Below are 14,273 nucleotides of genomic sequence, written 5' to 3'. Positions count from 1 at the left end.
CCTGGACTTCCTTCTCCTTACCTGTATCCATCCTTTCTACAAGAGAAATACAGTAAGGTAGATTGTGGAAAAAGACAATTTAACAATTTTCTAACCTCAAAGATGTGCATATCCTCATGATTCTTTTCTCTTCAGCTTTTTTAATTCTTTTGTTCAGTTTATTTTTTCATTCTATCCCTCACCTAAATATCCCTTCATTTTTTCCCTATATTAATTTTTTTTCTTTCTCTCTCTTTTTTTTTTTTTTCTCTTATCCATTTTTCTCTCCCATTTGCATCTGGTCCTGGTCAATTTATAGTTCTTTCATTGTCAGTTTACCTTACCGTGGCTTTCTGTCTCCCTATCTTATACACAACTTTATTCCTTATATTCGAGTCCCAGCCTTCATGTTCTGAAAATTAACCAGGTCCTAATATGTTTATTTGTCCTAAATCATTAATATAGCCAGCAAATAGTTTTTCTCTCTGCTACCATTGTCATGAGCAGTCCATTTGGTGGGTATTTAGAACCAGAGCATCTGGGCTAAGTACAGACAGTCAGACAGCCTGTAGCTGAATTGATTCAGTTTTTTCAGGTTAGTTTAAGCTGAAGAGTTTGAACCAATAAGCAAATAAACACACATTCACTTCTGACTCAGGAAATGCTACCACATGCCTACAGTGGCTCAGTCCAGAATCTGAGGCCTTCTAGAGCACAGCTGTCAGCCACTCCAAAGCTTTTCCCCACTCCCTGCTGGAGCAGACGGGGCATGGCCAAGCCCCACACCATGCTCTTCCTGGGTTGGGGGGAAGGAGGGGGCAAGAGGGGGAAGGTAGTAGCATTGAATTCATAAAAGCTTGAACAAAAATCATTCTTTCTCTGAAAAAACTATAAACTGAAAATTATAAACACAGCCTGGGAGGTGTGTTTGCTTACTTTTTCTTTCTGCTGCTCCTGAGGTCTCCTGGATTTGCAATCAAGCGTTAAAGCAACAAGATTCCACAGGGTTGCTCACCACTTCCTCCTCCTTCTTCCAGGTGCCTCCAGGATTTGTAGTCCACAGTTGCAGGCCACATTAAGTTTTAGGAGGGCAGGGCAGCTCCGTACTCAGGGGAAGGTGAGTTTAATCCCCCGCCCTGGCCCCTAGACCACAGCCAGGATTTGCCTGTGAGGGACAATGAGCCAGCCCTTACTTGGCTGGCTCATTACCACACATGGGGCAGGGCAGGGCCAGTCCTGTTCTCTGGAGCAGACGGCACAGCCCTGGCCAGGGGTGGAAAGTATGCTGGGATGCTGGGGGACTCTGATTTAACTTGAACCAGGAAGGAGTCTGGGATAGAAGTTTCATAAACTGGTTTGATTTCAATCAGTTAAGTCTGATACTACATTCAACCAGGTTTATCTTAAACCAGTTTCGGCCATTTTGAAACTGGTTTATGTGCGCTGAATTCATGTTCTGTTACAGGTTTAAACCAGTTTGTGATCACTTAAACCGGTTTATGTGTAATTTCTGTCCCTAGCCCAGAGGTTCTATCTGCTGACTTGGTGTGTGACATTAAGCAAGATGCTTTACTGTGTCTCAGTTTTTGCACCTGTCAGATTCAAATAATGATACTTGTCCTTCTTTATTCAGTGTACTGTTATTTGAAAATGAAAAGCAGTATGCCAAATTACCCACAGCTAGTTTGTGACTATGGCCTCTGCAGAAAATAAAATACTGCACAGAAAGTAAAACACTGTGCCTACAAAGTGTAAAGCTTGTGTTAACTGGAATGGAAAGGGAATTTTAAATATATATATTTCATTTAAAAATCTCAGTTTAAATTCTGACAAAAATATGATGGAAACTTGCTTATAGGTGACTCTTACACTTGTCAAGGACAGCCTTTCTGAAGAATGCCAAGCACTCAAGAGTTCAGTATTAAAAATGCTTCCACTGATTGAAGGCTTTTAGGGTTCCAGTGTATTGAGGTGACCATCCATAGATTTCCTGTATATGGTAATCTGAGCAGTTGGGAAGTTTGCTGCTTCATGCCTTTCACCTTGTCTCTACCTCCTGGACACGGTAGTAATTCAAAACTTTAAAAATAAGTATATGGTCTAGTTGGTGCATGGTGATAAATGCTTTTTACCTTTAAACTTTAAGACCAATCTTCTCTTATGTTTGTGTACAAAATTGTGCTTTAATTTAAGCACCTCTGCCGCCATTTTTCAGCACAGGGATGATGATACACTTGATGCTCTGGGCACTTTAGAGAGGCTTTCAGAGCTACTCTAATTAAAGCACTTTCCCACCACCTCCCAGGACACATGTAAAAATGCCCTTACTGCTTTCCCTAACAGTATACAGATATTTGCCAGAATTTGGTAAGTGGCACCTATTACTTTCACCATGCAAGGCATATTTTTATACATAATAGATATTTCAATTGTGTTGGTGTGAAGCAGACTTCTATTAATTATAAATCATTGCTAATTGTTATTTTTTAATAAACCCAATGGCTGATATAGTTTATAAATTAAATTTTGAATTTAGACATTTATCAAAATAACCATTGATGAATACTAGGAATAAATACATCTTTCTATTCCTGTAAGAAGACCATTTCAGTAATGATCCCTTTTAACCCTTAGGCAGAATGATGTAATCTAATTAATTAATGAACTAGCTGAATGAGTTCATTAAATGATAATGCAGACAGCAAAGGAAAAGCTCTTTAGAAGTGCCTACAGCCATTCCACTGGAGTCAATTGCAGTTCTACTGCTGACCTCAGTGGAAGCAAAATTGAGCACTACTGAAGTGCAGAGAGCATTCATGACAGGTCAACTACTAACCCAGGAGGAGGAAAGCATAAAGATCAAATGTAAACCATACAGCTGCTCAGGCTGGCTACACTCAACAAACAAATTAAAATATCATGTGAGATTCCATTAATAGCCTCCATTTTGTAGAAACAAAAAGAGTTTTGATTTGTTTTGTTTTACCCCAAGGAAAATATCACCAGTTTTCACAGCTAGGCCTGTGGCCTAGCCCATTGGCTCAAGGCATACAGACTATGCACAGACCTAACTTAACAACTCTCCTACCTATTCTACTTTGACCTCTTGGGGGGCGGGGAGGGAGTCTTTAAGAGCTACCTAGTCTGTGTAGTTCTTTGTTTTCAAACATTTGGGGGGTTTAATTATTTTAAGGGCAAAATTGTAGCTCAGATGGCTGGAACTGACAGTAACTGTGGCATGTTTTCAGTTCTATTTGTGAGTTTGTGGTTAAGGGTCTCTACAGATCCCCAACTGCATCAGCTAACTTGACAATCAAATGACACAGGCAATGCACCAAGGGGTTGGTGAAGGACCACAAGCAACACAGCAAAGAGGGTTGGGGCCAAGGTGACATGGTAAGGAAGCACATGCCCCGCCAAGATTTCTGTGCCCACAGTAGGGTTCAGGGCTGCAGCAGGGCTGGACCAGCTCTAGGCAGAAGCCACTGCTGTGGCCCTGTGGGTGTGACCATGGCCTGCCGAGGTGAGGTGTGGCTGTGGTGGCGGTGCAGACCTGTCCCCCCTGGTGCTTCTGGGCATACTGGGGGCACCTCACTTTGGTGGCCATGGTGGCACAGCACTCCCTCCCATGACAGGTCCTGCCCACTGGGCCATGGCAGTGGCTCCTGCCTGGAGCTGGTCTGGCCCACCTACAGCCCAGCACCCCACTGTGGGCTCATAAATCTTAAGGGACACATGACCCCACCCCACAGTTGCATTACCTGTGCTCCTTCCACTCCCTGCCCACCCCCACACATTACCTGTACCCACACCCTCCCCTTCCCTACACCTCCACCCCCATCCCCATGCACTGTGGGGGCTGAGGACAGGGGCACATGTCCATCATCTTAGCCCCACCCCCCACAAAGAAATAAAAGTTGGCACCTGTGTCTTTAACAGTATTTCTAAGCTATTTCTTTGTTCTAAAACCTCTACTGAAATGCTTAGGAAAAGTGAAAACAACACAACAGGACAAACAAGCCAAGCTTAGCCCTATGCAGAACACTCAGTTTAAGATTCTCTCCACTAGCAGAGAATATCCAAGTGAAGATGAGGAGGTGCTCTATTTGTAACTGTCATCAGAAGCCTAGTAAGTACCTATTTTTATAATGTGTCATGAGACAATGCAGCAGTGTCATGTGTCAAGTATCTATTCTCACAATGTGTCATGAAGCAATGCAGACTACCACAGGGATTCACTCAAAGGTTTAGAATGAAGTTTTCCATGCCCCACCACTTGGAAGAGGGGAAAATTTATACGTAAGGAGCCAACTCACAGCTAGTAATTCAGTATCATGAATCCCATCCTTTCTGCAGAACTGAACATCTACACTTGGTGAAGATTGTATATAAAAAAAAACAAAAAGGAAAATGATAATTGTTTTGGCTAATAATGGCATGCTATTGTTATCTAAAATATAAAGTACGTGCTTAGTCATATTACATTAGTGAATTGAGATCAGTTAGAGCAGGAGTATGCGTCTGTGTATAGTTTCAAATTACCTCTTATTAACATTAGTTCTGACAAATTATTTGAATATTGTATGAGGCAGTTAATACAAAATGATTAACATTGTGTGTACAATTTATAATAATTAACTGATAACATGAAGCAAAACTTACAATTAGTCTCCATATACCTGTTTAGAAAGAAACACTCTCAGAAACATGTATTTTAATTCCCATGCACCCAGGGAAATGCTTATGAGTGAAATATAGTAATGCTAATGGAAGCACCAGGGATCAGAGTGACAATATAGTCCTTTGAAATTATTTTGTATATAAAATCTATTACCATAATTCTAACTCCTATTCACAATCAGCTATGTATTAAATACAGGGATTATTATGTTTTCCTTAGTCACATAGCACCCTGTTTTTCAGAGTCCTACTGAATTCTATGGAACTACTCAAAAGTAATGCACCCTTCAGTGTGACTGGGTGTGACAATCAAGCTGATACATAGTACTACTGATTACTGATTGCTTGTGTAGTATGATATTCTTTTTGAAGTGGTGGGCTTGATTCTGCACTTACTCATCTAGTTTTTTCCCTGCATAATCACTTTTTAAAAAATCTAAAACATTTTAGATTTTAGCTAATCTCTATGTTGAAAGTCAATCAGCAAGTTCAGAGAAACTATATTTTGGCATTATTACTTTTAGCATATAAGAGAAACATCTACTACACTAGTCAATGAAAGACACCAAGGGAAAATGTATTAAGTTTATTATTTAATCAGATTAGTTTTTCTCAGGTAGGAAAATTTTTCTTTTTTAGAAGGTAGCCCAAGGCAACTTCTGTCTAAAAACTGCTATTGCCATGCACAAAGTGTTGTTTTTTTTCTAATTTGCTGTTTAGAAATGCTAACAAGCCAAGTTGTCTGTGTGACACTTTTGTGCCCAAACCTGCAAACACTCATGCATTTGGTTAATTTAAGAGATTGCTTTGCATGATCATGGTTTTATTGCTTTGTGCTTCAGTTTACACGTGTGTAAAATGAATTTAGAACAAACTGGCTTCTGTGGTGGCATAATTAATGTTTGCAAAGGGCTTTTAGAGCCTCAGATAAAGTGTTCTATATTTTCCCTGAGTATTATAATTAATCAGAAGGTCTTATGGTCCTTGTTGCCATTGTATGATGTGTAGGAGAAAGCTGTTGAGAAAGTGGTTGCTCTCCCACTTAGCCACTGATCAATATGATAAATTGCAAATTATTTCTGTCCTGCTCAGAGCACTGTGAATGTCCTTGTTAGGTCAGAAAGTTTATGTATCTTTCTTCACACCAGGGTTAAATTTCCATGTTACTTGTGGTAAACCAGTCATCTGAAGGCAGTAAAGCCTGATATTATGAATATGTGAACAGTCAGATATTGGAGCTTCATTCTACAATTAAAAGAAATATAGAGTGAAAAATAGCAACTTGCTTTGTTAAGTAAACATATTAAGAGCTGCTTCATTTAGAGGGAACCACTCATTCTTATGCACAATGGTATCACATACAAAGTGGATTGTGGGAGTTTCTGCCTCAAGAGTTCAGGCATGCATGTAAATAATTTGCAAGTGAATAGGATCTCAAATAAATTGCACTGTTCACGTTTATAAATTCTGATGAGTTGTTTCTCTCTCTCTGCACTGGAACATGTGTCATATCTGGGGCTTTTGCGTCCTAACATTATAATGTTTAATATATGGTTTATTAGACAGTAGCGTTCTCTTTTCCCTTTGTTATGCATTTTGGCGAAAGTGTGTTTGTTGTCGATGTGAAATTATTTTTTTATCTGAAACTTTTATTTTAATTATTTGACACTCTTAAGTGACTCAGTAGGCTAGACACAACTTGCACCGTGTTCTTCAGGGATGTAGTTTACCCACAGCCACAAAAAAATGTCTGTTAGCATAAGGAACATCACTTCATAGCCTTTACAGTATAGAAATCCTTTGTGAGGCAAACAAGTCCTTAAGTACCAGAAGTTACGTCTATACTGCTACTGAACCCCACCAACCATGTACATTAAAAAACACTTCACTCTAAGTGCCCCTAGAAGCTCTCCTGAGCTTCAGAACCTGAAACTGAGCCTCCTTTTAACCCACCACTCTCTCTAGTGCTCAACACTCACCCAAGCATTGCAGGGCATCATCACAGAATAATCTCACTCCTAGTTCCTAACTTTCTTTTACCTGTCTCTAGTGCCAGTAATTAGGGCCAAGCACAGCAGGAAAGGCAAATAGCAAGTGGACAATGGCTAAAGGGCTCTGCTAGAAGTAGAGAAGCAGGAACTTGCTCCTAGCAGAGTCCTTCTAGGAATTAAGTGGTCTCTTCTTCATGTCTCCTTCTGGTTTTTGTACTTGTACTGCACTGGCAACAAAGTAATGTAGACAGGTGATGGAAATGTAGGGTTCAAGTTCTTACATGAGATTAACCTTGAAGGCCTCCCCAACATAGAGATGCACCTTTAGGGTGTAAAGCAAAGGTAGATAGTACCTAAAGATTCGGCTAGCTGCTTAAAACCCCACTGGACCCATATATACATTTTAAGAAGATTTGAAATTTGACCCTTTAACTATAGAACATTTTTAAAAATTTGCATATGCACTGTAAATAATTATAAGAATAAACTTGTCCTCACCCTTTTTGTCCTAATCCTGCCATTACTCTGGAAATGTCCTTATCTCAGTATTTAACAGCTTAACCATTGCCTTTGTACATTTGTATGTGTATATAGGAAAATGAAAAACTGAACTCAGGGCTAACCTGAAATCCTAGTATTTGTTAGCTTACACACCACAGTCCTGAACTGGAGAGCTGATAACCAAGCTGGCAAGAGAAAATTAGGTTTTTAGCACCTGATCTTTTCCCATAAAATTCAATAGAAAGAGGCTTTTAAATGGATAACTTTTCAAACATAGTAGCTGTTAAGACATTGTCTTGATAAAATGCCTGATTCATTGAAGTTAATGGCAAATTTATTTCAATGGAGGCTTTGTCATATAGCTGAACAGTTTTTTTCCAAATGGACTGTTGTTTAAAGGAAAGTACCAAGTCAAAAGGCAAACAATTTTTTCAACAACTGGAACAATTTAGAATTAAATGAAAACTTACATAGACATTTACACAGTGCTTGCTTAGTTTGTGGAACTCATTGCCACAGGTGACTGTAGAGGCAGATAGCATAGCAAGGTTCAGAAAGGGGCTAGACAACTTCATAGTTAATAGCTCTATGAAAAGCTTTTAAACAGAATAGTCAGATACGTTTCCTCTAACATCGGTAAACCAATGAAGGTGGAGGCCAGGAAGGATAATGAACAGAGAATAGGATCACTCTAGATATATTGATTCAATGCTCTCCCCCTAAAAGATGCACTTCTGCCATGCTTAGAGGTAGGGTTATTTGTTATACAGAAGAACAGTGGGCCTAGGCCCACCAAAAGAACTACAAGGGAAGTCCTTAATCAGGAAAGCTGATAGAAGCATAACAATTCATTACTGGGGCCAATAAAAGAGAAACCAGGGATGGGAGTGGTGATCATGTTAATGACAAAGATTCTGAGTGGGGACACTGAACAGAGCACACCACCCAGAACCCACTGCTCCTTAGATGTGTCCAAGGTATCAGTGCATGTCCCGCAGTGAAACTCTGCCCAGAGATGTGTACAGAGGAGTGACAGGTAAATGGATCCACAGTCACCCAGGTTCCCTTTGACCAGAGCTTCCTTCCTGGTCTGGTAAATGATGAGTTTGGCCAGAGCTGGGAAGTTGACCAAGAGGTGCCAGGACTTGGTGGGACCATGGATTGGGGAATGGGTAAAAGAAAGGGTGTAGGGAGAAGTGCAGCCATGACCTGAGGAGGAGGTTTCTGAGGAGGTGGTATAAAAGCTGCAACCCAGCATATTCAATGTAGGCGTGTACCAGGGTTTCCCTCTTCTGAGAAAATAGGCTAGTGTCAGAGAAGTATGCCAGATATAGACCTATGGAGATGGCTCCACACAGTTACACCTCCTGTCATACTACATAGCAACTGTGATGCTGCACGGTCTCATGGGTTTCACACACCCCCAAGCCTAGGACATAGTGACTTCACAATACCCCAGCCCCAAGGGTCCATGCACGCCTGAGCTTTAGCGATTGCAGCAGCCATGATCCCACAGGCCCAGGGGTTTCATGCTGGGCATGGTACACCCATTTGGGTTGGGAGTCCTGTCAGCTGATGGGGCTTCAGTCCTGAGTCAGGGGCTGTAAAGCTGCTGAGGGATTCCTACAAGAACAAACTGGCAAACTGACAGAGTAAAAACTGGCCCTGACCTGGGCAGAGACAAACTCCTGCCAGCTGAAACTATATGAGAGAAAGCAGTGCTGAAAAGGTTTCCAGAAGAGCTGGGAGAGAGCCAGCAATGTAGGGGGAAGGGTTTGTTTTGTAGCAGCTAGAGACCCAAGGTGGGGTTATGCTTAAGTTGGCAACCAGCTCACTGATGTTTTGTTTTCTTTTTCCATCGGCAGCTTCGGGGTGGTTTGGAGGCCACAGGGGATGCCTGGGAGGAATATAATGCTTTGTTTCCTGCAAGGGGCACAGGGAGTAAGCTAGCAGCCTTTCACGGGCCAGGGGCTCAGTAAATGAGATCAGAGTAATATATACAAGGTTTGGACTCACTAAATCCATGTGCAGACTTTGGGGATAGCCTCCCTAATTAGCAGATAGATAACATTGAGGTCTGGCCAGCAAAAGAGTGAAAGGGTGATATTCTGGGAGATTGGACTGGGGCAGGACTAGATCAGATACCAGGCAGCACTACAGTGGCCTGGGAGAAGATCCTGTGACATATTTGTCGTTCATTATGAGACTATTTATACTGATTTTAGCTGTATTTATTTAAGACTGGGGATTAATTCTACAGCCTCCTCCAATGATGATGACACATAAATCATTAGAAAGATTTTGTCTTTTTTGATTCTTCATTTCTCAGTTCCTTCAGAAGCTTGTCTTCTAACACTTGATTTGACACCATTTTTGTAAAGGCAGACATAAAAAAGACCTGTTATTCATAGTGGCTGAAATGATAGAACTGCAATGCTGCTATGGTTGTATCATTTCAGATTAGTTAAACCCTACATCAGGGAAACAAAAGGAAACTTCAGCAGAACTTGTCTCTAAAACTGAGCTTTCCATTTGTGCTTTAATGAATGCTTTGCAATGTATTCAGTTTTCTGAAGATCTTTACCGTATGAAACTCCTAAAATATGGTTTTTTAACATCAAAAACACTTATCTTTTAAGTCTTTCTCAGTTGATGCAAATGTAAAATGTGCAATTTAAGCACAAATCCAAATATTGCACTTTTTTAGTTTTGTGGATTCCCATTATAAATGCAAGGCTGGCCATGTTTCCATTTCAAGCTGTGGTTGAGGGCCCTACCATAGTTTGCTTTCAGAAATGGGAACAATTGTTAAATTCATTGCTTGATTGTAACAAAACTGTAGCACTTTAAAAGGAAAAAGTCCCTTTGTTATGCAGCTGAAGAGAATAGCCCCTTGTCTTATAGAAACAAGTTACAGCTCTTCTACTTGTGGGTGATTCTGGGGCACATTTTCAGCTATGAAGCTTGGAAAAGTGAGTGAAGCCTGAAGTTCAAGAGTGATAAATGGCACTGAATGACCAAAGCTCCCTGGGACTGTATGGTCAGAGCAATGTGCTCTGCTCTGCATGGGGCACAGAGCTGGAACAGAAAATGAACTTTAGCCATACTTCATCTTCCCTGCCCTGGCATAATGCCATTTTCTAATGGAGGGAGGTATAGTTTTAGAAGAAAGAGGCTGGTCTTCACAAAAGGAAAAGAAAGAAAGAATTAGTGAAGAATCCTATGTGTACAGACATAGCAAGGGAAAACACAGATCAGCTCTAATACTCACTACCACAACAACATCGTTGCTTATTGTTACTGAAGTAGAAAGATCTATACTGTTTTGTTTCTTGGCATTCTGGTAATCTTACACATTACCAAGTGCCTCCTCAGGGTCCCTCTTGCGAGGCAGGATTTATGAGGCATACTTAAAAGCTTGCCTGAATGTTCGTGGGAGGGAGAGGAAGGTTGTACTGCAGCTGTTGTTGGATTAAGTGGCTGCACCTCATAAAAGCTTGAAGGGGCAGAGTGCTGTGGCTCTGGGGAGTGGCCTCTACTGTTAGCTGAGTAATAGTCTCTGGAAATGTGGAAGACTGAAGGAAGTTCAAACAGCACTTCCACCTTTATATTCAAGAAATAAATAGGAAGACATTGAAAAGATAAACTTATTTTATAGTGGCTCGTTCTGGAGTATTTGACGTAATTCATAGTTTTCAGGTAACTCAGGCAAAGTGCCTAATTATGGAAATGGAGACAAAAATTGAGGAGTACTGCATGTCAAAAAATAATGAAATGTATATGTTTTTAAATGAGAAAGTACCAGCCACAGAGTACTATTGTGCAAAGAGAGTCATTAGACATAGAGTAAAAATCTCAACAGGGACCTAGAGAAACTGAAGGGATTAGTGAAAAACAAATCAGTTGTCATGTGCTATCACAGTAAACAAAACTAAGTTGCCCATGGATGCTACCAGAAAAATGATACTGATGCAGCTATATTATAGCAAATACAGTCAAAATCAGAATACAGTCATGCATCCTAACCAAAACTGAATGTCAGTATACTTGAAAAGAGATGAAAGAAACCGTAAGTCACTTATGCCATAGCTGCAAAAAGTCCTTGCAGCACACTTGCTGCACCCCAGAATAAAGATTTTTTTTCACTTATGAACATATGATTTGCAAACTAAGTAGAAACCTGAAAGAGGTTTTTTGGTTGCAAGCGCACATTCAGTATAAATGCAATCATATTTAAAAAAAATTACTTGTTCTGTTTCATACGAAATGTGTTAGCCAGAGCTATAGCTCAGGATGACACCCTGCAGAAAACGGTTAATGCTACTAGCCCTGGCTGGCTTTAAAAACACATTCCAAGTCCTCGTTTTCAATTCCCACTTGAGACTCTTGGTACTTTCAGTATTTAGTATTCTCAATATTAGATAGGACTCTTTCTAAAGACATCAGAATGGTGAGTTCTAAGGTTTACAGAAAAAAAGCAATATGCTGAAAGGGATACATGATGAGGCTTTAAGGCATAAAACCTACAGAAGGGATGGAGACATTTCATACTAGTGTTTATATGTGAATGCTGACATTAGGGAAGCTGTTGAGATCTGTAGTTATACCAGAAATATAGCCCAAGTTAAACAGAAGAAGTAATCTTAATACTACATACAAATGGAGAAAAATATTCATAGATTTATTTATCTTGTTCTAGGCTTTTGTATTCATTTTCTGTTATAGATTTATTAGAAAATACTACACAAACTGGTGTCTAATCTTTTTTTGTTGGCATGATCTACCTAACCTAGTGATGTCTGGTAAAGGACTACAGTTGTATAAGAGATCAAACAGTTTGCAATGAAATTGGGGTTTACGCATGTAACTTCTAATTCTTGTTCCAATTGTGGGGGCATAAGAGGTGTCAAAACAACAAAGCACTCACTGACAAAGGCTGTTCCATTTTTAATACTGTTAAATTACAGAATAAAACCTGCTGACATAACACTTAACAGAAAACTGAAAACAAGACAGCCTGTAATGTTATTATCTGACATCTGACACACCAGAAGTAGAGAGAGCTAGATAAAACTGTAAATGCTTTGGAGTCCTAGGAGGTACCACCACTTAAAAAAATGAAGTATGTATCTAGGATGGAAATCAATCCACAGATGGGTTCCAAAAGATCCCTAGGGTTTTATGCAGGTGCCATACCAGATAGACACGTTAAGAAGAAATCAGTGACAGCTTCTGAAGGGAAGGAAATAAGTGCCACATTAAGTCTGTGAAAATCTTAAATAGGCAGCTGTCACAGCATATTAAGATTCCAGATGAGCCTCAGGACATGGTACTGTCAAAGCAAATGGACTTAACACCTTCCGACAAGAGTAGAACTGATATCTCAAGGAACACCTGCAAACCCAATTGACAGTGCAAGCTGCTTCAGATACCAATTAAAGTTAAGTTATAATTAAGTTAGTTACTAGGTTGGTTATGATTATTTGAAATTCTTCATTTTAGAAATATTGTTTGCTCATTATTGGTGTTCTTCTTAAGACTATCTGGGAAAGGAATTGTATTTTAAGAGGTTCATGTTCCAGTTGCTCAGACAACCAGAACAGAGCTACTGAATGAAGGAGATGTCTGTAAGCGCCTTGCCAAAATGATTGTTGTGTACTGAGTGTGTCTACATGTCACCCTTCAAAGATGTTGTTACTGTGCCATGCTTTAGTACTTTCTTTTGGAAGTAACTGCCCATACTGTGCTGTGTGCATGGTACACGGTTAGTTTTTGCTGCTACTTCACCATAGCAGCACGCTAAAACAGGGGAGTGCACTACTACGGCAAAGTAGCTGCTGGTCACACATAGATGCATGTGATTACTACATCCACGTAGCACATTGTAGGGTGATGTACTACAGCAACATAAGGTGGTGTGTAGATGCGCCCACTGTGGAGAGGCTGTTCTGCCTCAATCCTCCAATAACTTTCCCACCTAAGATTCTGCTTCTATAAGTAAATACTACGTGACACGGAAAAAATAGGAGAAACAGAAGAACATTATGACCTACCCATCTTTTTATTTTGAGGTCTTCTCAACTTACTTTCTCTTGCTATTTTTTTACTTTTAAACATTTTGACTGTTTAGAGAATCTTTCATAGGAAATATTCCTAGAAGCCAGGCTGCCCTTCCAATAATAGGTCACTAACAATATGTTATCTTCCAGAACACAATTCAAATTCCCCCAGAGATTTAAGGCAGCTGATTGTGAAAGAAAACCAGGAGAAGCTCCTGGGGTTGCTCTAATGGCTTTTCCTCCATATATATAGTTTAGACTTAGAGTTATGTCACATCAAACAGCAGAGATGTTATAGATGTACATAGCATGAGCAACAGCATACTTCTTATTAGTGCCATTATCCATACTTCAATGGATTTGCAATGTACTGTGGATCATAAAAAAAACACCGACAGCCTTTCCAACTGAATGATCTTATACTTCTCATTCAGGAAAAAAGTCTAGTTTGCCAAATTTTATTTTTTGGAAGATGCTTAAAAATCTGTGTGGCTGAATATCATTCTTTGGTCAGTAATAATGCCACTAGCAATAATGAAGTATTTTGTATGTCTTTTTATTCTATAGCTATGAGTGGGGAGAAGGAGGCAAAAGAAATGATTGCATCTTGTCCGCTTCAAAAAAAGAGTTTTACTGGAATGAATTTTGAAATTGGTTTGGAAGAGCCCAATCACAAGTTATTGTTAGAGATTTGGGGAATTTTGATTTCTCACTGTTGGAAGAAATGGTCTGATCAGGACAGAGGATTTCTTTTTTATTCCTCTATCCCAAGGATACAGCTGATGGAATAGCTGATTGAATTTATGGATTTGGAATGAAAGCACAAGCTTTCTCTGAAAAGTGTGCAAAAGAATACCACTGGGAGGGCCAAAGAATCTAATTTTGTAAGTTAAAGAAAGGAAATATCTGTAGTTAGTGTATTGAACTGATTATTTCTGGCTCCTATACCCTTCAGAAATTTAGAGCAAATAGATCTGAGCTGTTCTCACCTACTTTTTATTCCTAGACTGGAGAAGAAAAACATGCTTTCCTGTTTTTTTCAATTCCCAAATGGTTTCTTAAA

The sequence above is a fragment of the Gavialis gangeticus genome, unplaced genomic scaffold (genome assembly GCF_001723915.1).
Source record: "Gavialis gangeticus isolate Ggan-Ray unplaced genomic scaffold, GavGan_comp1, whole genome shotgun sequence".
NCBI lineage: Eukaryota > Metazoa > Chordata > Crocodylia > Gavialidae > Gavialis > Gavialis gangeticus.
This window is presented reverse-complemented; position numbering follows the sequence as displayed.